The sequence below is a fragment of the Canis lupus genome, chromosome 33 (genome assembly GCF_048164855.1).
Source record: "Canis lupus baileyi chromosome 33, mCanLup2.hap1, whole genome shotgun sequence".
NCBI lineage: Eukaryota > Metazoa > Chordata > Mammalia > Carnivora > Canidae > Canis > Canis lupus.
Genome location: NC_132870.1, coordinates 8893876 through 8919782, shown reverse-complemented (window position 1 = coordinate 8919782; position 25907 = coordinate 8893876). Strand labels below are relative to the sequence as shown.

At 36.2% G+C, this 25907-nt stretch overlaps 1 protein-coding gene across 1 annotated transcript in view; it reads right to left on the bottom strand.

The window, feature by feature from the left end:
* ARHGAP24 (Rho GTPase activating protein 24) overlaps nt 1-24367 on the bottom strand; it is a 732927-nt gene extending 708560 nt beyond the window's left edge. The window contains exon 1 of the mRNA XM_072810777.1: nt 24326-24367. The gene's annotated coding sequence lies outside the window, so the exon portion shown is untranslated. The remainder of the gene's footprint in view (nt 1-24325) is intronic.
* Nucleotides 24368-25907: the final 1540 nt, after the last annotated feature.

The window sequence follows — 25907 nt, the reverse complement described above, 5'->3', positions numbered from 1 at the left end:
AAATATGACTTCATTTAAGGGCTTGGATTCCTTGGAGACATTCATTATAAACAACATTACAGAGAAGAAAAAGAAATTCATATATTGCATTTGCAAGCATCCACTAAGTTGAAATCCTTTGCAATATGGCAGGTTAAAACTACAGAATATAATTTCTAAGTAGGGAATATAATTAAAACTGGGTTAACAGTTCCTTATAGTTAAGAGGCACTCCGTGCTCTTCACTAATATGATGAAATCAATGATAGATACCAAAAAATAAAAATAAAAAAAAACCTTTCCAAAGTGTGTTTAAATGCAAATTTGCCATCTGCTTTGCAGAGTTTGTTGAGCAATAGGTTGAATACGTTGAGAAAATCTTGTTGAAAAAGGTACATAAGGTGATCTTGTAAATGAGGAAGAAGTGCAGCAAAGGTGGGCACCTGCAGGAAGGTCAGCTTTGGGATAGGGTCTTTGGAAAGGAAATGACTATATACTTTGAGTTAAACCTGCTCTGCTTTGTTTTATTGCTTTTATTTATGTGTGTGCTTGTTTCTTCCCGTTTTTCACTTCAATAATATGTATGTTGTGTAAGATATGTGTAATGTCTAGTTATCCACTCATAAATCCCAAATGATCAGTTAGTTTTTTCCTCTTTATGAAAATTTCCACGCTCCCTAGACTGAGAGCTTGCAACACAATCCGAATTCAAGGAGTATGCCTGAATTTACAAATAAATAAATGTTCAAATCCAAGAACATGTGGAAATAATAACTACCCCCAATTTTTGAAATGATTCCAGTTTTTTTAAAAAAAGAAAAGAACTGCCAGTGTACTAATAAATATTCCACAAAACTGAAGGTCTAATTATAAAGCATAATCTATTACATAAGCATTTCTACTAAAATATTATTTACCCCTCTTATATCAAAATTACAAAACAATAATTGAGAATATCATAGATCTAATACTTCCAATTATTTTTTAATATCAGGATTATGACCTTCATTTAAAACATGCTCATTTGTCAGGTATATATTGGACCCTATGAAAATGCGGCTATCTACACAGTATGATTCCACAATGATATCAGAAAAGCCACATGGAATCACTAACCTACATATCTTCCACAACACCTGAAACTCTCACGTTGCCCTCAACTCCTGGGTTTGTTTTGCTCCTGAGAGGGGACTTGTAGAATATGATATTACAGGATTGTAGCAAAGCTTGTATACATAGCCTCTTTGATCAGAGGAGCTAGCTACACCCTGGGAGAAGGGCATGGAACAAGTAGCTTTTGATGATGAGAGTGTGGGTGCAAGAACTGAAACCACCCAGAGTTGGGTATATCAGATGACCACGCGATAATACAGTGAGACAGAAGCCATGAACTAAGCTTAAAAACCTTACAATTTTGCCCCTCCTGCATATGGATACTATAGCACACAACCTCCTCCTCTCACTACTAATAAGCATGTTTTTTTTTTAAGATTTTATTTATTTATTCATGAGAGGCAGAGACACAAGCAGAGGGAGAAGCAGGCTCCCTATGGGGAGCCTGATGTGGGACTTGATCTCGGGACTCCAGGATCATGGCCTGAGCTGAAGGCAGATGCTCAACTGCTGAGCCACCCAGGAATCCCATAAGCATGGTTTTTAATTCAAGGTAGGCACTTAGTACAAGTCTGTGGGTGTTTTTATTAAAGGCTCTATACATAGGATACAAAATGAATCATTAGATTTACCCACTTATGTTGCACTCTTAAAAACTCAAACACCCTTCAGTGAAGTCCAAGCTGAGAAAAAAAAAAAAGTCGTTAATATAAGAAATTTAAAACCAAATTAACATCACCTTTAAGAATTCAGGTTTCTTACTTGTTTTGTTAGAAATGACCTTATACTCAGAAATACCAATTTAGCAGTATACATTTCACACAATCCAATGACACATTTCTCTTTAAGTTTGAGGGGAAAAAAACTAAATATTGACTTCTGGAACACAGAAGATAATCATTCGTTTTATGACATAGGTGACACTATTGCCCCATGTAGCAATTAAATATGGATCTTCTGCTGTTTTTCTGGCAATGGTAACAATTTGTACAAAGTTACACATACACTGTCAGCTGTACTCTCCTGTAGCCAACAGTCTATATTTACAATATCATGCTAGTAATTGAGGATAAAAGAAACAGTCTGTGATTATGTACCCTGGGGACATAAAATCAATACCGTTTGATTTATTTACAAGTGTCTGTCAGTGCTCAGAGAAGCTGTGGCTACTTGTGTGACCCTCTCCAACTGTGATAGCTGAAACAAATAATACATATGGTACAGATGGGCAAGACTAAGAAGTGAAGTCTTCTAAATTTACCAAAAAAAAGAGAGAGAGAGAGAGATTGAGATAATGAATTAATGGCAAACTATGAAGGGTAATGCTGTGTTATTTTTGCAGTCCCTTCTTCAACCCAAATGGATTGTTTTTTATTAAAAAACATAAAACATTGTATTGTTAGATTTGTTTTAAGTACAGTAGCTGCCTTGTTTATATCTCTTTGTCAAGTAGACAAGTAAAAGGAACTGACACGACTAACAGAGCCATCTATCTATCTTCCTTGTCTATCTAGAAAGAAAGAGAGTTAATCCACATGATTTCTGTTCCCTGTCTGGGTGTTTACCACAATGAAAAACAGCACAGAAATCTCTAACCACAGTCTATAATGCACTAGCAAACATTAAAAGTCAAGGCATGAAATCCTTTGGGTAAAAGGTTCAGGTAATTTAATTACCAAAGATAAAAAGATTTAAAAAAAAAAAAAGATACCAAAGATAAAAATGAATCACTCAGGAACTTCAATGTCACCTATCCACCCAGTGCAAACATGTTTTTCATCTTGCCTATTTACAGAATGACTTAGACCCTCTAAAGAAAAATATTTGAAAATACATTTTCAACAAAACTGGTTTCAAAAAATACTGACTTTTTTTTTTATTCTAAGAGGATTGTCTTATGGGAATGAGAGGAAGAAACTCTCGAGTCAAAGGCAGTGTTCCAGAATGCCTTCACACACAGAATATTATTCTTGCACATACATTGAACATAGCTCACACAGCACTGCTACTGAAGTAGGTGTGAGCTGAGTGTGCCAGACAAATTTCAGGCCTCCTGGCTTCAAATGGAGAACAAAGTATCTCCTCCTTTTCCCCAGAGGTCATCTGATATGTGGATCATGAGAAATAACTATTCTAACCAGCAGAAGCATCTCTAGGAAAAGCAATATGCTTTTTTGGTGTCTAACATCCGTATCATCAACATTCAAAGCTTATTATAGAATCAGTGTTCTAATACCTGATTTTATGTATGTGTATTCTGCTGTTGCTGAACGAAGTGTTCTATAAATGCCAATTAGATCCTGTTAGTTGATGCTATCGTTGAGTTCTTTCATATCTCTGATGACCTTCTCTCCCATAGTCTCTATCAATTATTGCCAGAGGGAAGTAGTCACCAACCACAATGGTGAAGTGGCCTATTTCCCCTTTCAGTTCTGTCCTCTTTTATTCTACTTAATTTGCCATTCTATTGTTTGTTTGCTACATCTTTTTGTGGATAGACTCTCAGTTCCTAATAATTTTCTTTGCTCTGAGGTCTATTCTAACTGATACTAATGCAGCCATTCCCGCTTTCCTTTGATTAACATTTTTCATGATGTATCTTTTCTCATTCTTTTACTTCCAGCCTTCCTATTCATATATATAAAGTGTTTATTCCCTATATTGTATATCTGAAGTGAAACAGCATATCTATATGTCATTTGTCATTTTTGACCCATTTTCACTAATCTCTCTTTTAATTGGTATATTTAAATCATTTACATTTACCATAATTACTGATATCTTAAGGAGTCAGTCTACCATTTTATTTGTTATTGACAGTTTTCCCTGGTTTTTATTTCTCTGCTCCCTTTTTCATAAATTTCGGTTGGTTATTCCAACATTTTTTTAGAATTCTATTCTGATCTATCCATATTGTTTTTGAGCGTATCTTTTTATATATGTTTTTTACTGGTTTCTCTAAATACTTCTGTTTATGCATAACTTTCCACTGTCTACTGGTGTTATTTTATCTGTTCAAGTAAAGTATAGAAACTTTACCCATATTTACATTCCTTTGTTTCTATTTTATTTTTATTTTAAATATTTTAAACTATTTTAAATCATTTTAAATATTTATTATTTTATTATATTTTATTTAATTATTTTAAGTATTTCCTCTACACATATTCAGCATATCAGATAGTGTTATAACTTTTGCCTCAATCATAAACATAGGGCAGCCCTGGTGGCTCAGCGGTTTAGCACCGCCTTTGGCCCAGGGCGTGATCCTGGAGACCGGGATCAAGTCCCACAAGGGCTCCCTGCATGGAGCCTGCTTCTCCCTCTGCCTGTGTCTCTGCCTCTCTCTCTCTCTCTCTATCTATCTATCTATCTATCTATCTATCTATCTATCTATCTATCTCATGAATAAATAAATAAAATATTTTTTAAAAATCATAAACATAATTTAGAAAACACAAAAGGACAGTCTATTGTACTTAGCAATATTCTTGCTTATCATGATCTTCTATGGTTCCTTCTTTTATCTTTTCCTTTCTCCTTAGAAAACTTCTTTAAGCCATTCTTTTAAGGTAGACCTGCTGGTGACAAATTCTGTTAGTTTGCTTTCATTTGAGAATATCTTGATTTCCTCTTCACAGGGATTTTTTTTCTAAGTATAAAATCTTGGGCTGAAATTTCTTTCCTTTCACCACTTGAAAAATATAATGCCACTTCCTTTGGCCTCTGGTTTGTGGTAACAGATCCACTATCATCTGAATTGTTGTGTTGTTTTTTTCCCCCATATAGATAAGGTGTTATTTTATTTTGGCTGCTTTCATGATTATTCATTCCCTTTAGTTTTCAGAAGTTTAATTATGATGTATCTTGGGAGTAGATTTCTTTGGTTGTATGCTTTTTGGGATTCACTCAGCTTTCTGAATCAATAGGTCTATGTCTCTTGCTAAATTTAGCAAGTTTTAGCTGTGATTTCTTTGGGTACTCTTTCAAGCCCACCCTCTTTCTGCTCTCCTTCTGTGACTCTAAAGATATAAATGTTGGAACTTTTGTTAGAGTCACACAGATATCTGAGGCTCAGTTTGTTTGTTTGATTGATTGACTGCTGGGGTTTTTTTGCCCAGTCTCTCTATTGTTCAGATTATGTACTATCTTCAGTTCTATCTTCCAGTTCACTGATTCATTCCTCTGTCCCCTCCATTCTGATGTTGAGCCCATCCATTGCGTTGAGTTTTGCTTTGTTCAGTTATTGTGGTTTTCAGTTCCAAAATTTCCATTTGGTTCTTCTTTATATCTTCTATTTTTTTGCTGAGGTTTTCTGTATTTTTCATTTGTTTCAAATGTGTTGAAACACATTTTAATTGCTTGTTGAAATATTCTTGTCATAGTAGCTTTGTCAGATAATTCAAACATCTCTGTCATCTCAGTATTAGCATCTATTGATTGCCTTCTTTCATTTAGTTTGAGATCTTCTTGGCTCTTAATATAGTGACTTTTTTTTATTTAAATCTGAATATTTTCATAATGTTACAAAACTCTGAATCTTATTTAAACCCTCCACTTTAGCAGGCTTGTTTGGGTGGGGGAGCACTGCCTTACTACTGCCAGGTGGAGACAGACAACCAAGTGCCTCACTCAGCATTCACTGACATTAAGGGGGAGGAGGAAGGCTCCTCATTACTGCTAGGCAAGGTGGGAGTTCCAGCATCCCATATGGTCTACGTTGGCACTGAAGTGGAGGTTGCCTCATTACCTCTGGGTGATGAGAAAAGTCCTGACTTCACTAGTCCTTCTCTGATATGGCCCCAGAGGAGGAAAAAGGGACACTTATTTGCTGTCAGATGGGAGTGGAAGTCCAATGCATCCCCACATAGGATGCATATTATTTTTAAATTATTATTATTATTATTACATTATTTTAAATTTATTAAAATATTTATTTTAATATTATTTTTAAATTATTATTAATTATTATTTTTAAAAACCAATGTTGGGGACACCTGAGGTGGCTCAGTAGTTGAGCATCTGCCTCCAGCTCAGGGTATAATCCCAGAGTCCTGGGATTAAGTCCTTTATCGGGCCCCCCATGGGGAGATTATCCCTCTGCCTCTGTCTCTGTGTCTCTCATGAATAAAATAAATAAAATCTTTAAAAAAAATGTTACATTCATTGTCATCCAAGTTCACTGGGAGTTTTTTTAAGGGTAATATTTATTGTTTGAAAATTGAAGCCTGAATGAAAAGGATCAATTCAAGACAAGGTCATAATTAAGTTTCAAAGTCATATAAGTCTATCAGGTTATTTTTCTTCATAAAAAAAAACACACATTAATAGCATCCCATTTCTAATGGGATGAATAATTTCAGCAGTGATATGCAACCTCTTCAGGAATCTGGCCCCACATACCATTGCAATCTCATATCCTACCATTTTTCTACACGTTCTCTATATAGCCTCAAGGGCATTTATCAAAATTATTCTCAAAATATTATTTTTCTTACTATATTTCATGTGATCTAAGATGCCCTCAATTATAAGGCACTGCATTATTTTCTACAAACTAAGAAAGAAAAATACCATTACATTTGTATAATACTATCAATTTCAAGATTTATCTTAATTTCAGAAGTATTGAAATATGAAAAAATACTGGCTTAAAAATTAATGAAATGTGATAATCATTGAGTAGATACAAAAAAACAATTTCTAAAATGTGTGTAAGGTATATAGGTATGAAGAATAACAACAATGTGAATTGAACTTTACTGTGATCTCTATCCACACATTCCTGCCATATTTCATTCTCCTTTCCTCATTTTGGAGGGAACATTAATTTGAATTTTTAAAAATCACCTCCTGCTTTTCTTATCATTTTACCACATATGTTTGTACCTCTAAGCAATGTCACTTGTTATCATATTTTGAGCTTTACACAAATGTGTTCTTTCAGTACTCCAAAATCTACATTTTTTACTTCATATAACCTTCCAGAGATTTATCCATACTGGCACTATAACTCATTCATTTTTACTGCTGTAGTGTTCTATTATGTACAGTTGACCCTTGAACAACACACATTTGAACTGCATGGGGACAATTATACACAGATTTTTTTTCAATAAATATATACAGAACTGTAAGTGTATTTTTTCTTCCTTATGATTTTTCTTATAACATTTTCTTTCTCTAGTCTACTTTAAGAATACAGCATATTATACATATAAGCATACAAAGTATGTGTTAATCCACTGTTCATGTTATCAAGTCTTCCAGTTAACAACAAGCTATTAGTAGATAAGTTTTGGGAGAGTCAAAAATTTCAACTGTGTGAGAGGTTGGAGCCCCTAACCCATCCACCGCTCCCCCCCCCATTGTTCAAGGGTCAAGTGTACATTTACCACAAAGCTTCTATCTATCCTGTTACTGCTGATGTGCTAATAACAAACATTTGGTGTTTGCTTTGTGTCTATGTGCCATTACAAACATGCTGCCACAAATACCTTTCTCCTTGTCTCCTGGAGCACATGTTAAGAGTTATCCTGGGTAATATACCCAGGAGTGAAATTGTTGTGTCTGAACTAGGGTTGAACCAATAAAATTTTAGAAGATTTTAAGTAGAAAGCTCTTTTCCAAAGTGTTTGTAACAAAGTACCCTCCCAGAAGCAGCATGTAAATATGTCCTTGAGTTCCAACTTTCACTGTTCACTTAGTTTTAAGGTACCTAATTTCCCATACTTAAAAACAATAGTTCAGCCCCCAGCCATCTCTTCAAAAAGTCTGTAATATAGAACTTAAAGGAAAATATTTTGGAGGCAGACTACTTGAGATTGCTATGATAATTAGATCAGTCAACACATATAATGTGTTTCGACTGGTACATTGGAGGAACTCCTGGGTGGCTCAGTGGTTGAGCACCTGCCTTTGGCTCAGGGCATGATCCCGGGGTTCTGGGACCAAGTCCCACATTGGGGTCCCAATGGGGAGCCTGCTTCTCCCTCTGCCTATGTGTCTGCCTCTCTCTGTCTCTCATGAATTAGTAAATAAAATCTACAAAAAAAAAAAAAAAAAGACTGGTACTTTGGACATAATAAGCAAATAATTATTAGGTATCACTAATGATAATTAGTGTTCATTAATTACCTAATTAGGTAATTAGGTATAAATATTAGAGATACCTAACAATTATTGATGTTGTTATATTGAATTACTTATAGAATCCCCCCAAAAAAATAAATAAAACAAAAAAAATAAATAAAAATTAAAAAATTAAATTAAATTAAAAAAAAAAAAGAATCCCAAAAACACTTAGGTTGTAGACTACTGTATTGGTGTATCTGTACACATTGCTTCCTTATACTGAGATATCCTTTCCTCCATCCTCCATCTGAACCTCCTCCATTCTTCAAGAGCAATTCAGTAAGTCACACTTAGATACATACAGAGTTGATCATCTTCATGAGGGCTACCACAGCCTCTGACACATGACCGATCACATTCATAACAATCATTCACTCATTTCCTGTCTCCCTTCCTGCAATTTCAGTTATCTTGCAGACATAACTTTTTGTGTTTATTCCTTATTTCCTCATTTTTAGTAGCCCCTCAGTAAATGTTTGATAAATAAATAAGTAGATTAATGAATAATTATGAACAATTCTAATGTCAATGGGACCTACCTACAAACATTTATTTAGCTTTGCTAAATAAACTGGGATAATTTCAACTGGGATAGAAAGAGTTAAAATGTACATTCCACCTGTTCTCCTAACGAATCTTATTAAAGGAATTCTATGGGGTTGGTTTTTTTTTTTTTTTTAACATCCTAGAAGACTCTTTAAATGTGACCTTTTTATCTGTTGGTAACCATAATAACCTTTTCTCCAGTCAACTTTGTAAATTACTGTTCCCTTTATTTTCTTCTTCTATGAGAATGTCACCCCATAAAACAACTGACAAGAAAATGTCCAGAGCATTGGAGCACAAATTCATTTTATGGATCTACTTTCTCCTGCTTTAGCCTTTAAGCTAATTAAAGATTTATATTATATATTATATATTATATATTATATTCTATATATTAAATTTAATAAATATATTAATATATATTACATATATATGACAACACTTTGTTTCTTTTTCCTTTAGATTTAGAATGAAGAGATAATTGGCTGCTAGAATGTTGATACATACCTGCCAACCTTATGCAAACAATAAATGAAGTCCACTGTCTATTAATAGGACTGGCTTCTGCTACTTCTCCATCTGGTCTTACTGTGAACAGCTTCCTTTTTTCTTTTTTCTTTTTTTTTAGATTTTATTTATTTAATCATGAGAGACACAGAGAGACATAGGCAGACATAGGCAGAGGGAGAAACAGGCTCCCTGTGGAGAGCCTGATAAGGGACTCAATCCCTGAGCCAAAGGCCGACTCTCAACCACTGAGCCACCCAGGTACCCCATGAACAGCTTTCATTCACATAGCATAGCTCCAATTACTGGACTGTTACATTTTACGATGTATCAAGTCTTCCTCCCTAGTATTGCTACCCAAATGGCCTGTTTTAACACCGTAATTAGGCACTTCAAAGCAATTTTTCTCCTAATTGTGACTAAGTCCTTTAACTCTCCTGACCTGACATAGAACTAAACTTACCTGGTTGACTGGTGCTTAAATGTAGCATCTAGCATTGAACACGCTACTGTAGATATGATCTGAAAAGTTTACTGTGGATTTCACTTATGCATCTATTTAATTTACAAACATGTACTACATCTTTGTTTTATTGTATATTTGTATTAATGCACCTTAAGAGTATATTTGGGAGGTAGCTATGTCATACTATTAACAGACACCAAGTTTTTTTCATACAAATTTATTTTTATTAAATTTCATCTCTTTAATTTTGTACCACCATTGCCAATTCAATAATATAATTTTTATTCATATTATTTTATATAAAAGAATTGTTATTCCACTTTGAGTCACCTAAAAATGTATTGACACGAAGTTCTTTAAGGGAATGTCTTGATAGTATCATTTGTGTGCTCAGAGCTTACCACAATGTCTGGTAACAATAAGTATTCAATATAAACTAAGTGAATTCATTCTTTTAAAAATGCATATTCTTTAGTATTAAAGTCAGTTAAAAGCAAAGTTCCATTTACTTTCCTTAAATATCTTTTTCCCTATTTTTCTGCCTCATAAAATGATATAACCATCTTTAATGTTATCCAAATGTTAAACCTGGGAGTCACTTTGGATTGCAGCTTTTTTTTTTCACTGCCAATATCTAATCATTCATTCACCAACTCTTCAACCACAATGTTGATTGCATCACTCCTGCCCTTTCTATTCTAATGAGAGATGCTATTTCAGTCCTTTATTAAGAAGAGTGACATTAATAGCTTTTATTGCTAATGAGACATGTGTCTCGTGATATTATATAATCCTCATTATGAATTATGTCTTGACTTACTGAAAGTATGCTATTTACAGAATATTCCCTTTTCCAGAGAAGCTATCACATCAGCAAGTACATTTGCTCAAACAACTGCACTTAGCAGCAGGAAACACACATGCCATCACAACAGTGAACTGCCAGCAATCTACTGATAGTTTTCTATGTTCAGGGGAGAAGTCAAGAGAATTGCATATAAATACTCAAAATGTTTATACTTGTTTACATACATACCAAATATCACATCTATTCTACATTCATTAACTGAGAACCAACTGGGCCAGGCTGTATGCTGTTTGCAAAGATGAATGAGACACAAATCTTTTTTTTTAATAAATTATTTTTTTATTGGTGCTCAATTTACCAACATACAGAATAACACCCAGTGCTCATCCCGTCAAGTGTCCCCCTCAGTGCCCGTCACCCACTCACCCCCACCCCTCACCCTCCACCCCTAGTTCGTTTCCCAGAGTTAGGAGTCTTTATGTTCTGTCTCCCTTTCTGATATTTCCCACTCATTTCTTCTCCCTTCCCTTATATTCCCTTTCACTATTATTTATATTCCCCAAATGAATGAGACCATATAATGTTTGTCCTTCTCCGATTGACTTACTTCACTCAGCATAATACCCTCCAGGTCCATCCACGTTGAAGCAAATGGTGGGTATTTGTCGTTTCTAATGGCTGAGGAATATTCCATTGTATACATAGACCACATCTTCTTTATCCATTCATCTTTCGATGGACACCAGGGTTCCTTCCACAGTTTGGCTATTGTGGACATTGCTGCTAGAAACATCGGGGTGCAGGTGTCCTGGCATTTCATTGCATCTGAATCTTTGGGGTAAATCCCCAGCAGTGCAATTGCTGGGTCGTAGGGCAGGTCTATTTTGAGCTCTTTGAGGAACCTCCACACAGTTTTCCAGAGTGGCTGCACCAGTTCACATTCCTACCAACAGTGTAAGAGGGTTCCCTTTTCTCCGCATCCTCTCCAACATTTGTGGTTTCCTGCCTTGTTAATTTTCCCCATTCTCACTGGTGTGAGGTGGGATCTCATTGTGGTTTTGATTTGTATTTCCCTGATGGCAAGTGATGCAGAGCATTTTCTCATGTGGATGTTGGCCATGTCTATGTAAGACACAAATCTTGACCTCAAATTCAGAGTCTCGGAAGATGGACAGATATGGAAATAACAAATATCCAACATTAGATACCAATGGTACAGAGCATAAAAAATATCTTCCAATTTCTGGGACCTTTGTGAATAACATTTTAGAAAAAGGTACAGGAATGCAATTAATATTCATCATGTTCCTCTTCCATGTCAGGCTTTCTGCTATAAGTTTGTTCATATTGTTTTATATGTATAGGAAATCTATGAATAACTAATGCTAAAATTTTCTTGGCAAATAAGAAAATAAGGCTAATGCCTTTTGACAAGAAAAACTGCAAACACAGAATCAATGACTTCCAATCGAGATGAAACAGCAAGATATACCACCTCTGCTCTGAACACATAGCAATGATGGATAAAATATGGAAAGATAAATCTAAAGAGAGAGCTAGAACAAGATAAATACCTCTGTTTTAACCTGGCCTCCCATGAAAGCATAGCCTTGGGCAAAGACTTACTACTTTATTAGGTAGTACAATCCCATAGAGCAGAAATGAAGGAAAAGAAGAATGAGACAATGAAGAAGGAAAAACCAATTCAAGGTGCTAAGAATGACTGATTGATCATCTCCTAAGACTGTCCTCTGAGAGGCTATATAAATGACTTTTCAGTCCATGGAAGAAAGGAAGATTTTATTGACAGGGTCCCATCTCTTATTGGTTAAAACTTTGCCACACAAGTCTTTAACTCTCTCCCAAACTCCCTCACATACATACACACACACTTCCAGGTTGTACATGTTTGGGGCCATAGTATCACCTGCCTGTCTTCAATCAGGAGCAAAGATGATGGAAATGAGAGAGTACATGGTAAGTGCTATTTAGCCACACCTTTGTGAAGGTTGTTTGGCTTTTCCAAAGAGAGCTGGTCAATGTAGCAGTGCCTGTGGCAAAAATGAATGGCCGAGAGTACCAAAGACAAGTTATGACAAGAAGACTGGAGGTGTCCATGCCTAACAGGTGTCTAATTATAATTTTTATAGACTTGAAATGCAAAGTAGTGAGTAGAACTAAAGTTATGGTCTACTGGGCTTGGACCTGGAGCAGAGAGTGACCAGCATCATACATGATAATGATAATCACAAAATACAGGATGGTGTTTATCCCCAGGGAAAGGGAGAGAAAAGGGAAACAGAAAGAAGTTGGCAGAGATTCAACAGTCACCATCATGTTTTTAAAAAATGTATTCAAAAGAGCTCTAAGGGAAGAATGACAAAATACTACACTTGTGTAAAACTGAGTGTTGGATACACAGATAATTTCTATATTCTCTTAACTTTTATATATTTGAAGGATAGCTTAATTATAAAATTCAAGAAATTAAATTATATATGATGATTAAAATGGTACTGATCATGTTAACAATACTAATTATTTCTGTTTGGAATGTGTGTAAGTATTTGAGTCCATAAGTGATGTATTTTAGTTGATGATATTCCCCTGTAGTTTTGTTTTGTGGAAAAAAAAATCAGTATAATTTCAAGAGTTATTTCTTAAAAAAATTAAAATTAAAATTAAAAAAAGAGGTATTTCTTATTGACATACACCAAAGGAATTAGGATACCTTTTTGTAGTACATCTCAAGCTTGAGTCATGCTTTAAGATGTCCCTAAAAATTTGAGAGGCTTCTGGCTGGTTCAGTCAGAAGAGCATGTGACTTTTGATCTCAGGATCGTGAATGTAAAGATCACTAAAATAAATAAAATAACCTTTATTTTTTAAAAGATTTTATTTATTTATTCATGAGACACACACACACACACACACACACAGGCAGAGGGAGAGGGAGAAGCAGGCTCCATGCAGGGAGCCTGACGTAGGACTCGATCCCAGGTCTCCTGGATCATACCCTGGATTGAAGGCGGCGCTAAACCGCTGAGCCACCCGGGCTGCCCAATAAATAACCTTTAAGAAAAAGGAGGGGGTAGTTTAAAAAGGTGGTTTGTGTAGATCCTATTGTCCAGTCCCTCTATTTTTACCTAGATTGTATGTGGTTTGTCCTATTTATTCATGAATTTATTTAGTTCAGAAACAAAATGAGAACCTAGAACATCAACTCCAAGTCTTTGCTTTAGTATTTATATTGAAAGAGTGCATCTTCATTTATATCTCTCCAAAGTGCTTTGATGTCATTCTATTTGGAAGCAGAAGTACAAGTGTGCAACAAATCCTCGAATCTTATACTTTCTCACTTCCATGCTTTACTCTTAAATCTATGGAGAACCATCTTTTTCCTTTCTCTCTCAACTATGCACTTCGAAAAGAAGTTGTCAGCTTTGCTTACCAACTAAAGAGCAATGAAATGTTTGAACACTACTGCTGAACAGAACTCCTAGTATATAATGACCATTTAATCTGACCAATCTCCTCTGGACAGCCTAAATCAGATTATCTTTCTCAGTAGAATACTCATGACACTTCCCCTATACTGGACAAATCAATCCCACTGATCTCTTCGGGCTTTCTCAGCTAATCCTTGACCAGGTCTGAGGAAGGATTACTTTAAGCCTCTTTGACAACACAGAAAACCAGAACTGTAAATATAATTAGTGACTTCTTTCTACATTTTCTAGGAGACATTTCCTGCTTTAGGAGACTGGATGCTAGGAGCAAGCAAAGGAGGAGGGAAGAACAGAGAAAGAGGGAAAAGAGACATGATGAAGGAAAAAGTCTGAGTCCTATTGCAGTGACTTGCAAGAGCTTTGCAAAAGCAGTAGGAGCAGTGTCACATCTGGATTATTTGGCACTGAGACGAGAGCATTTCCCCTACTTTATATAACAAAATTATTTTCAGTAATAATCGTGAAATAGAATGAGTAACGGCCAGAAAAGATAAAAAGACAGCCAACTTTTCTTTTTATTAAATTTTGTGAATATATAATCATGCCAGTTTAAGTGAATTTTAATAAAACTAAAATGTCTACACCTACTAAATCACACTGATGCAATGTTTTATTTCCTTGATTAGTTTTTAGTTTTAAAGTAAATTACAAATACAAAAAGAGCAAATTTCAATTTAAAAGACATTATTTGAATTCAATAAAATATGTCATGTAAGAACTAAAATTTGCACTTGCCAAACAAAAATATCACATCTCTCACTCCACACTATTTTAGCGTTTAAACGTTAAACACAAATAAAACCTCCAAATCATCACACAGAGTGACAAAATTTAATTTAAGTTCTAGTTCATAATCTTTACACTTGTTGTGCCATCATTGTTTGTTTCCAATCTATTGTTAAATGCAGGAATATGTATTTTCACAGAGGTTGGAGACAAGCCATGCCCCAAGCAAGCCAGAAAAAAAGCCAAACCTTTACAAGGAAACTCTGGAAACAAGAGATGTAGCTAATTCCACATATGTTGGAGGCCAACTTTGTTATATATATATTTCAGCTGGATGGTCTCTGAGAACATTCTTGAACTAATTAGGTAGCCCCTGGAGTAGGTAGGTATGAGTGGTACTGGTAGAGAGATTGGGTACTTAGAAAAATGTTCAAAGACATATATTCTTTTGCGTAAGGTGAATATCCTTTACAGGGTAGCTTTTAACTTTGGATGCACATTGAAATCACCTGGGAATCTTTAAAAACTACTGATGCCTAGGATCCACCAAGTGATTCTGATTTCATTGTTGGAGGTGCAGACAGGCCATAGGAAATGTTAACCATCTCCTCTCCTCGACTCTAATGTGCCACCATGATTAAGAACCATTGCTTTAGAAAACTGCTTCTCTTGTCCTCAGCTTTTAAGTGGCAGCTCCAAAATTTCTCTTTAGAAGAAACTTGGATGAAGCAGGCTGGTGAAAGCCAAGCAACTTAGAAACCTGTCCTGAAGCGGCGTCTGCTTATCAACTTCCTACATGGTACTGAGGTTACATTATTTGGAGATGATTAAGGGTGTTATTTCAATTGGTGAGAAACGACTCCTGACACCCTGTAGAGAAATTGGACTCAAGCAGACCTTGTCTTGAATTATGATGATGGGGCGGCCATTGCAGTGCACTACTCAGTTCTCCCTGCAGAGAATCCACTCATAGTATCACAGTTGACTGGCAGCTTCTTGCTGCTCACACCTTTGGAGCTCATGGTGTCCATGCTTCCTTTAGGTTGCTCCCAGACAGTGGTGGAATATGGCAAGAATACCAGAACTGGGCCATTTCTCCCCAACGCCGGACTCTTCTAATGGGCATCTTTGGTTCTGGGACGCCCTGACTCACTGACCTGGATGAGACTTTCTCAAAACTCCATGCATTTTAAGGCTTTTCTTACCAAGACCGCCTTCCTTTTCTCTCCTTTCCCACGTGTCAGACTGGTATCATCATCTGAAGATCCTCCTGCTCCCTCCCTTTATCTGTCATAGCAGTTCCCTCAATAAACCTCTTGCAAGTCGAATCTCATCTTTGTGTTCACACAACAGAGAACCCAAACTGATGCCTGACTCTAACACCACTCAATATGGAACAGCTAATGACCTTCCATGAGCTTCAGTTTCTTCCTCTGTTAAAATAGTGAGCAAAAGGGGCACCTGGGTGGCTCAGTGGGTTAAGCGCCCAATTCTTGATTTCAACTCAGATCATGATCTCAGTGTCCTGAAACTGAGCCCCAAATCAGCTCTGAACGGGTTGTGGAGCCTGCTTAGGATTCTCTCTCCCTCTCCCTCTGCCCCTCCCCTGTGTGCATGCGCTCTTTCTCAAAACAAAAAAAAAGTATAAACAAGTATAAACTATAAGAGATAGTGTGATGACGAGATAAGATATATTATCAGTGAACAAGGTAGCCAACTTCCTGGAACACAGAAGGAAGTTAGTAACTATTAATATCTCTTTTCAGCTTTTATGAACAAGTAATATATTTCCCTCACATCATTGAACATTTTGTTCTATAATTTATGTTTTATGCACTGTGGTTGTGCATAGGGTATGGCACATGATGAATGGGATAAGAGGTATACAAAAGTAAAGGAGTTTCTAAAAAAAAAGATAAGTATCTGAGATGATGGATGTACTAATTAACTAGATGCGAGGAATCCTTTTGCAATGTATACATATATAAAAGTATATACTTTAAATATCTTATAATTTTATTTGTCAATTACACCTCAATAAAGTTTAAAACAAGAGGCTTCTAAAGACAAGTAAAACAATAAATATCATAGTACAGGCATATACCAGATACATATTAGTCACCTGGCCTGAGATGGATGCACAAAACAAAAACAGAATCATGGGGAAAATGTTTTTTTCCTTATGTACATTTCATCTATGTATTTATCAAATATCATATATGGAAGTTTTTGACTGCCAAACTTCCTCTCAAATTCAGAGCATGGAAAAACAAGGATGCATGACTGCCATCAATCAATATCTCTGAGGCTAAAGACAACTGTAGGTTTCTGTCTGGTTTCAAAGGTATATATCTGCAAGAAATTGTTCACAGTCCATGTAAACCCAAACTGGCTTGCTTCCCACAGAAACTAGTCAGCAAACAGCAATCTTGCAATAAACTAACAGCACTGTCAAAAAAAGTTTGGGAGGTGGGGGGAAGGACAAGAAATACAGAATTATATTACTTGGTGCTCCAAAATATAAATAAAAATGAAAAACTGAATTTTAAATCTAGTCATTTCTGCTGGAACACAACATTTGCATTCCTTAAAATGTCCATGCTATGCAAAATCACACAATAAAAACTATAGAGCTTATGAAAAAGTAGAGTTAGGGACACAACACTCAGAGATTTCATCAGTGACATGTTTTTTAAGAAGGTAGGATCCTAATAAAAGATGGTAGCACAGTTTAATACATGTGAAATGGTTATGAAATACATAAATATGCAATAAATACAGCACTTTACCTTGAAACAGACCTGAAGTTTGCAGAAGGGTTGCAGCTTCTGTGTTGTGAAATGATGGAAGGATTATCTGAAATAGATCTGAAAGCTCCAACCCCAGACATGGGTAGGTGTGGCTTATGTTACACCTGGGGAACAAGGTAACAGATAGTTGGAGGGAGGGTGGTGTATGTGTGCGCTTGCATGAATTCCTGTGCATCTGGGTTTGGCTGGCTGCAGCTGACTGCTTTCACCTAGTGTTTCTAACAAACAAAACTGTGCACAAGCAAAGACAAAATTTGTATCATGAAACATTCAAAGTTCCCTAATATGTCACTTGTCTTGGAACAATTTCATGTTTTCAAAACAAGCTCCTCAATAGCAGAAGTTAGTGTACATTGAAAGTTCTATAAAGAATTTTTTTCTATTGAAAGGAGTGTTTCATTGGACATTAGATAATACATCACTGAACCAAACTTTCACATGAAATGACAAAATGATAGGTGTTAATTAGTCCTCTGGATAAAATCTCTATGTATAATAATATATGTAAAAGAAGGACATAGATAAGGACCTTTTGTAATATTGTTTTATCATTTTTTAAGAAGCTATTACTAATCAAATAATTTCCTTACATGATAGAGAAAAAAGCAAATAAAAGAGGGGGGTTAATTCCTTTCAGGTTCCAAAATGTACATATCTTTTTTTCTTCATATCTGGAGTTGATGTTACTAACATGTTTTTATAACCAGGTTTTCATCTTTGTGAGGTCTCGTGCACTGGTGGCTTTCATTTCACCTGAAACTAGGCAAGCATGAGCTTCTGGCACCAGCCATTAAGAGAACCAAATTATCTTCTGGTCCCACTTGCCTATTCATTAATTTGGTAACCATAAACTCTAAGATTTAGATCATTTACCCCTTCAAGGCTCCTGTGCCTTCAAGAGGGAATGGAACTAGATTTTAAAGTACCTACCAAATTCTTATGATAGGCACAGTAGACTTCAAATTGCAATCCATTTACGCAGAGTGTAATAGCTAAAATTTTATCTTCATATGGTATATATCTCAAGTCTGCCAAAAGCTTTCACAACTATTACCTCATTTAACTTAATATAATTACATCTCCCTATATCAATGTGTACTGTGAATCATTTTCCTATTCATTCCATTTTTTTTTCCATTTGTGTTACTTGAAACCTTTCCAACCTACTTTTGGAAAACCAGACTTAACCAAGCAGTTCCAGAAATGTGTTACATTGAGTATTTGAAGAGATCAGTTACAGCTAACATATGTAAAGCACCTGCAGAAACCTTCTGCAGCAGAATTGAAATTGATGAGGCATCAGTTGAGCCATTCAACTGTTGAGCTTCTCAATTACTTAGTCTTTTGTGTTTGTTTGGTTTGGGTTTTTCATTCTGGAGAGTGAAACTGGTTTCAAGAACAGGTTATCAAAGGAGGCCACAGGGGAGTAATCCAATCAAGTCCTGTTAAGGGGGAATAGAACCTTTCTCCTCTCCTGCTTTCCATGAGGAGAGACTTGTTCAAAATACCTACAGCTTCTTGTGCATGAAGCAGAATAAGTTACCTGATTAGTGAGTTCCAGAAAAGAATTAGATAGGAGTGGCTCAGCTCCTTCTGCCTGCCTCTCCCTTGTGACCCAGCTGACAACAGAGCATAGGCATTCACTTCTGTTACTCCAAATCCCATGGTTTAGAGGGCAGACTTTGCCTCTGCCCACACTTTGGAAGTTCAAATCAAGGGAGGGTTAGGATATGGTGTCCTATACCCAGAATATTCAGAAATAGAATATTGCATGGTATGCAGTTTAGAGAGTAAAAATAACATTGAACCTTGAGGCACTGGGTGGGATCAGACTGTGTCAGTTGTTGATTTTTGTGGTTGCACCATGCAAGTGGTTTTCACAGTTGTGTGGTGTGCTTATAATCAGTGTAGCCTGAGTAGCAGCTCTGGATTTTGGACTTTAAAGAGATCAGTCACCATGGGATTTTGCATTTGGTGGGAAACTGAAGCTTTTGGTGGCTTGTCCACAGGTGTGTGGCTATTTTTATACTGTGAAAGGCTCTTTTTACATAGTCAGGGCTCCCCAGGCCTTAAATAAAATCCCATGGGCCACACAGACCTCCAGAAGCTAGCTAGCTGCTATAGCATGACCTTGAACCACCTAGTGTGTGTGGACAACAGGTCAAACAGTTTTTGTTGATATTACTATGTTTCCCAACCATATATGTAGGCATTGTCTTTAAGTGCACAGTGTCTACCTTTTATGAGTGCTTTTGAAGCACATGTGTTTGAGGGCTTAACTTTAAATTTTTTGTGCCACATAACATTTTCTTGAAGAACACAAAAAGGCACCTGTCCTCACAAAACCCCTCCAAAGATACAAGCTTCAAGAAATAGAAAGCAAAGAGTGAGTTCAGAAATCTGAAGATGTTTCGCCAGCTGGAATAAGGATGAAGAACAGAAAGAAACTTTCTCTAGGTGAGAGTCCTTAGCGCTAAGCAATTTCATAGCAAGATCAATGGAATCACCCACCTTTGCACAGAGAGTGGTGGCCTGTCACTAGACAAAAATCCACACAAAATCACCATTAGGATGCCCCCAAATGGAAGGCCCAAAGGCATGCCAAATAAGAATGTAGAAACGCTTGCAAATTCTGTAGCTTGCCCAGCATGTCTCAAATATCCTTTCCAAGAGTAGCAAATAGTTCACAGATGGATTTTCTCTCAAGATCCAGTAATTCTCAAGGGCCAAAGGTAATATATTTTATACATGAATTCTCCCAATTGAATTCAAGTTTCCAAGTCACGCATTCTAGAAACCTGGCCCAGATGGAATGGCATCCTGATCAGATTAAAATCAAGAAACAGTCTACCCTGTTCTCAGATCTCATTGAGCCTCTTCTAGAATCTTTAACATCACTAGATACTGAGTCTGGAGAACACAATTTTCCCTGGAAAAATTCATCTAAGGGCTAGAGATTATTTTTTTTTCTAAATTTGGTGGGAATGGGGCCAGTGTTGTAATAATCTCATGAGCCCCTTTTTTAAAAAAATTAGGTACATCAGAAACTTGGCAATGAATTAATGCAGTTTCTGAATTTATAAAGGAACTACACCCATTCCATGAGAAATAATCCAGGCTGCAGCTGCTAAAGGAAACCCATCCTCTCCAGCCATCAAGAAATCTTTGTTGAAGTTGATGAGAATCAGAAATTGGCAAGGATGATTTTTTTTTTCACTGATTTCTTTGAAACCACCAAGGTAAAATAATTTGGTTCTGGGTTTTAATTCATTTCTATCATTTAAATTTGAACCTTGATTTTTGATGAGGAATTTAAAAATGGGCAGAGATTTATATTTAAATTTAGGATGTCTAGTTTTCTTGGCATATTATTATTGGAATAGCTCCATGTGGTCATTTGATATCATTGCAAAATCTCTAATAAGCCTGGACATGTGGGTAACAATTTGGATTGGGAATAGAAAGGGGAGAGACTGTTTAGCTTTAGTACAGACTGACCTTCTTAGACCCTGCTAGGGGAATAAGATGTCCCTCTTACCAGTGTCCCAAGCAGATTCACAGAAAGTCAGAGACCAGTGAGGGCAACAGCCTCACAGAGCAGGCTGTGTTGGTAGACTGTAGATTTTCTCCTGCAGGACAGAAGTACAGATCCTGCTTCTGCAGGCTTGATAGTTAAGTTCCATAAGGTAAGAAAACAGATCCCTGAAGAGTATTTTGAGTTTTGGGGGGTGGGGACATTCACTCCTCCCCTAGGAAAAACTTAATGGGGTTTTTCTAAGGTTTCTTGCCCAGAAAGTTAGAGTCAGCTGATTGATGAGTTTGGGGGAGGAACTAGCCAGCTGTCACTCAGCCGCTTTCCCCACATCCTCAAGGGAGCCAGCTGTACTGATAGAGTATGTGCTCTCCACCCTGCCTTTAGGAGGAGTTTGGTATTAAGGGACTACTGTCACCAATTCCCCAAGTCATATTCTCCAATAGTAATTTTATCAGTCCTAAGGTTAAAGCAGTATTTTGACCTCTTTGATGTCTGTCTATCTTACCCCATACATATGGGTCAGATTGAAGTATCTGTATATAGATATAGATATAGATATAGATATAGATATAGATATAGATATACTATTATCTGAGGTATGGAAACCAAGGCTGTCACTTATTGGGCTTCTTTAAGGTTGTACAAGGGAAAACAATGGGGCTCCCTGACAATAGTCAGTCCAGTGAGTAATAAAGGGATGGCTACCTCCAGAGTTTCAGAGCCACAGAGTTATACCAATGGAAGCTACTGAAAAACCTTAGTCCCCTTAAGTTCTCAAATGAGAAAATCTGAGTGTAAAATAAGAGTTTCAAGGACAGCATTTCCAATTTCACAACCACTCTGGTTTTAAGTCTGTAAAAGGGATCCCATGGAATTATTTGAGCATCTAAGTTTAAGAGACCAAGAATTCAATGTGCCTTAAACCAGGAGTTGGGGCACATAAAAAGTTATGAAGCAAGCAAAAGCAAAAGCACAACTGTGGGGTGTTGGCAGTGACGCTTGTATATGACATGAGAAGATAAACTACCTTTTCTACTTCCCTCATCATCACACCTTTAGCATCTGCTGTCAGGCTGAAGCATAGATATGGTCATCTGCAAGATAGCCAATGGATAGACAAGAAGCTGGAATGAAAGAAAGAAAGAAAGAAAGGAAGAAAGAAAGAAAGAAAGAAAGAAAGAAAGAAAGAAAGAAAGAAAGAAAGAAGAAAAGAAAAAAAAGAAAAGAAAAGAAAAGAAAAGAAAAGAAAAGAAAAGAAAAGAAAAGAAAAGAAAAGAAAAGAAAAGAAAAAACACCCAAAGAATGGGAAAACAAGCAGGGTATTTTTCTAATAGTGTTCAATTAATTTAGTAAAACCAATTTTGATGACCATATTGTCACAGACCATGGCAACAGTTCTATTGGCCTTTATAGTTTTATGGTATTTTTTTATATGTTGCTCCTAACAATCCTCTGATACAAACTTAAGTCAACGCTATTCTTTCTTACAAAAAAAAAAAAAAAGTCAAAAACAAAACAAAACAAAAATCCAGCAAAGCTTAGTTATGTCCATGGTTTATTCAATGTACAGCCATTAGTCACAACTAGAAATGGCACATCAGAATCAGAGGGCTTAAAACCAGCTTCCTTCTAATTGAACACTATTTCCTGTAATCCATGCGTTCATACAGCTGGAAAATTAAAACGAAGATATTTTTCTGAGTAAAAACTCAGCCCAGACTTGACAATTACCTTTCTGATATCCAGAGAAAGGTACATTAGAGTTTCCTTACTCTTCGAATATGAACAATGAGATAATCCCATTCCATTTTATTCCTATCTTCAAATAAACTTGAGTGAAAAGACATGATCTACGTTAATGAAGAAGACAAAAACAATTTTTTTCATATTTTAGTGCCATCCAATTGTTCCCAGTCTCAAATTCTTTGTACAGGGTTTGAACTATGGGACTGAAAGTATCTCAATGGTGAATAATAATCAGAGCCTCCTGACTTCTCCCCCACTGCCACCGATAACTATCTAACCCAACATAAGATCTAAACAAGCTAAAGAAGCTGCATTAACACAAAAAATTAAAATGGGATAAGACTGAGCTCTTGACTGATATAACCTGTTGAAGTCATAACGAAGAGTATGTGTGCAGAGTGCTTGCACACACACACACACACACACACACCATGAGCCAGTTCCCTATGTTTTGTTTAATCAAGACCAGCCCAGACTGTTGAATAGTTTCCTTGACTAAGAGGAGCTCAGAAGACCTGATGAGCTGGGCTCTTCTGGATAATTTTGTCTGAAAGTTTTTAGTTGTTCCTTTCACTCACGCAAGTCAAATCAAAAACCCTTCTTTCCACTCCTATTTCAGAAGTAATAAGTAGTAGGAAAATACCCCTCAGAAAGATAACTCTTCTATTGGGGATCAAGAATGTATACACTGAAAACCCCCAATTTTTGTATAGTTCACTTCTATTTGAGAAATAGAATTATTTTAGGTCTCCCCCCTCTATTTCTTCCTCTCATCCAATGACTGACAATCTTCTTCCATCTCTATCATAACCTCATGGCTGGCTAAAAGGACAATAGTTAATCTGCAGAAATCTTCTGACTAAACCCTGTGCTGACTGTGTTTTGTCCTTAGATAACTGACTCCACAAGAGATGCACTTGCTACTGGATATGAACTATAGACTAAGGCTGTTATTCATAATTGAAGCTGACACTTCCTACAACCTGTCACCAACATAACATTAACTTTCAACCCAGAGTAATGAAAATGAGGGTCGCGCACTTAGTTTCTCTGCACCTCACCCACCTGAATATATTTGCGACCTTTGGATCCCTGAAATATTATTTGTCAGAGGGCAAAAATAATACAAGAAGATCTTCACCAATCCTCATAATAAAAACTACCAAGGACAGAAGAAAATCATTCTACCAAACTTAAAGCAACAGATGCCTAATCAAAACACAACACATATATTAAAGCCAGCTTTTCTCTCAGAAAAAAGTCATACAGCCTCCCTATTTTGTTTGGTAAGAAATATTCACAGTTTTACCATACAAAATTGGCATAAAGCTTTACTTAAAGAAAAGACTAATATTTTATCTGAATCAACTTTTGTGGCTTACAGAAACTATTGCTATTTACTTCCGACACAAACGAAAAATGAATAAATTGTATCCGGATACTCACAGCAGAGAGCTCAGGTCTGGCCCCTAACATCAGACGTGGCCGCTGCAGACTGAACGCTACTGTTGGGAGGTGCTTTTATTTTCCTAACAAAGTAGCACCCTCTAGTGGCTTTTCAAAATTATTAAGAAGTACAAGCCAAGCATGTGACATGATCTGTTTACTATACAATTACGCAATGTCAAAACACTCAGGTAAGAACAAAAGCTCACTCTGGGCATTACGGGAAGCAACTCACCCTATGTGCTCTCTAGGGATGGTGGCTTTGAACAGAAAAGATGTTTAAACATCATTCCTATTTCATTTTTATAGTGTGTCTCAGAAAAATATATCTTTCCCTGGTAATAGTTTATTATTCTATTAAAATTATTATCATTATCCCCATTATCATTCGTACCACCATTGTTATTAATATTAATTAAAAAGTTGCCATTTACTGAGTATTTATCATATACCAGAAAATGTATTCTTTATTTTCCTAATTATACCTCATTTAAAACTCACTATAAACATACCCTAGGTTTATGCTTATCCTGTTGTTATGGATGAAATAATTGAGGCCTAAACATGTAATATAAGTTAGTAAGGTCAACTACCTGAGTGGAAGTAAAGAAAAACTGAAAATCAAAGCCATCTTTCTATGTTTGCAAAAACTCCTACAATCCTGATTTCAAGAAATCATCAGTAGCTTTCACACGTATCCATGTCATGAAAGTGTAAGTTTAAGGGGTTTACTCAATAACAATGAAAATAAAATTGAAAGTTTGTGCAAAATTCTTTAAGTTCATGTTGAAATACCAACATTTCCCATGGTTTATAAAAGTCAAATATCAGTTCTTGGATGGCAAAGCAATAATCTCTGGAGAGCCAATATATTTCCTCATGTTTCAGTGCATGCATTACAAAAGGACCCAATCCTTTTTCAGTCATAATATTTTACAAAATCAGAGAGGCACATTTATTCAGTGAGGCATTCAACAAAACATTTAGTGAATGCCTGTAATATTACGTCTCGTTCTGATAGTCAAAGAACGAAGATCATTGCGCTAAGCAAGTTGCTGTGTGAATATCAAGAATTTTCAGGAAAGAACACCTATAAACTAAGAATTTTTTCATGGCACCAAGATTTATATATTTCATCTTAAATGTCATGTGTCTGATCCCCAGGAGATAAAACTCTTTTTGGTATTTATTATGTAAGGCTTGAAGGAACTCAGAGGAGCAAACAGGAAAGAATGTTTATGTTTATTATGCATCTCCTGGGTTTTCATTAGTAGTCTATGCCTTTCCCATATATCATGTCAGGCAATACTAACTGTTCTTCAAACTTATTTCCTCTCTTCTCAAGCAGAGTTGACTGCACCCCCAGGCTACACTGTACTTAGTGTGACCATGCAACTAGATTCTAACCATTGGAACGTGAGCAGAAGCAATATGTACCATTTCCAAGCCTATCTTACGAAAATCTTCCGCTTGAGATCCTCCATGTTTCTTTGTCCTTCTGGATAACTGGAGTGGAAATAGTTCCTAGGAAACCTGGAACACCTTGCATTGCAGATAGCAAAGCTATAAGATGGAAGGAAGG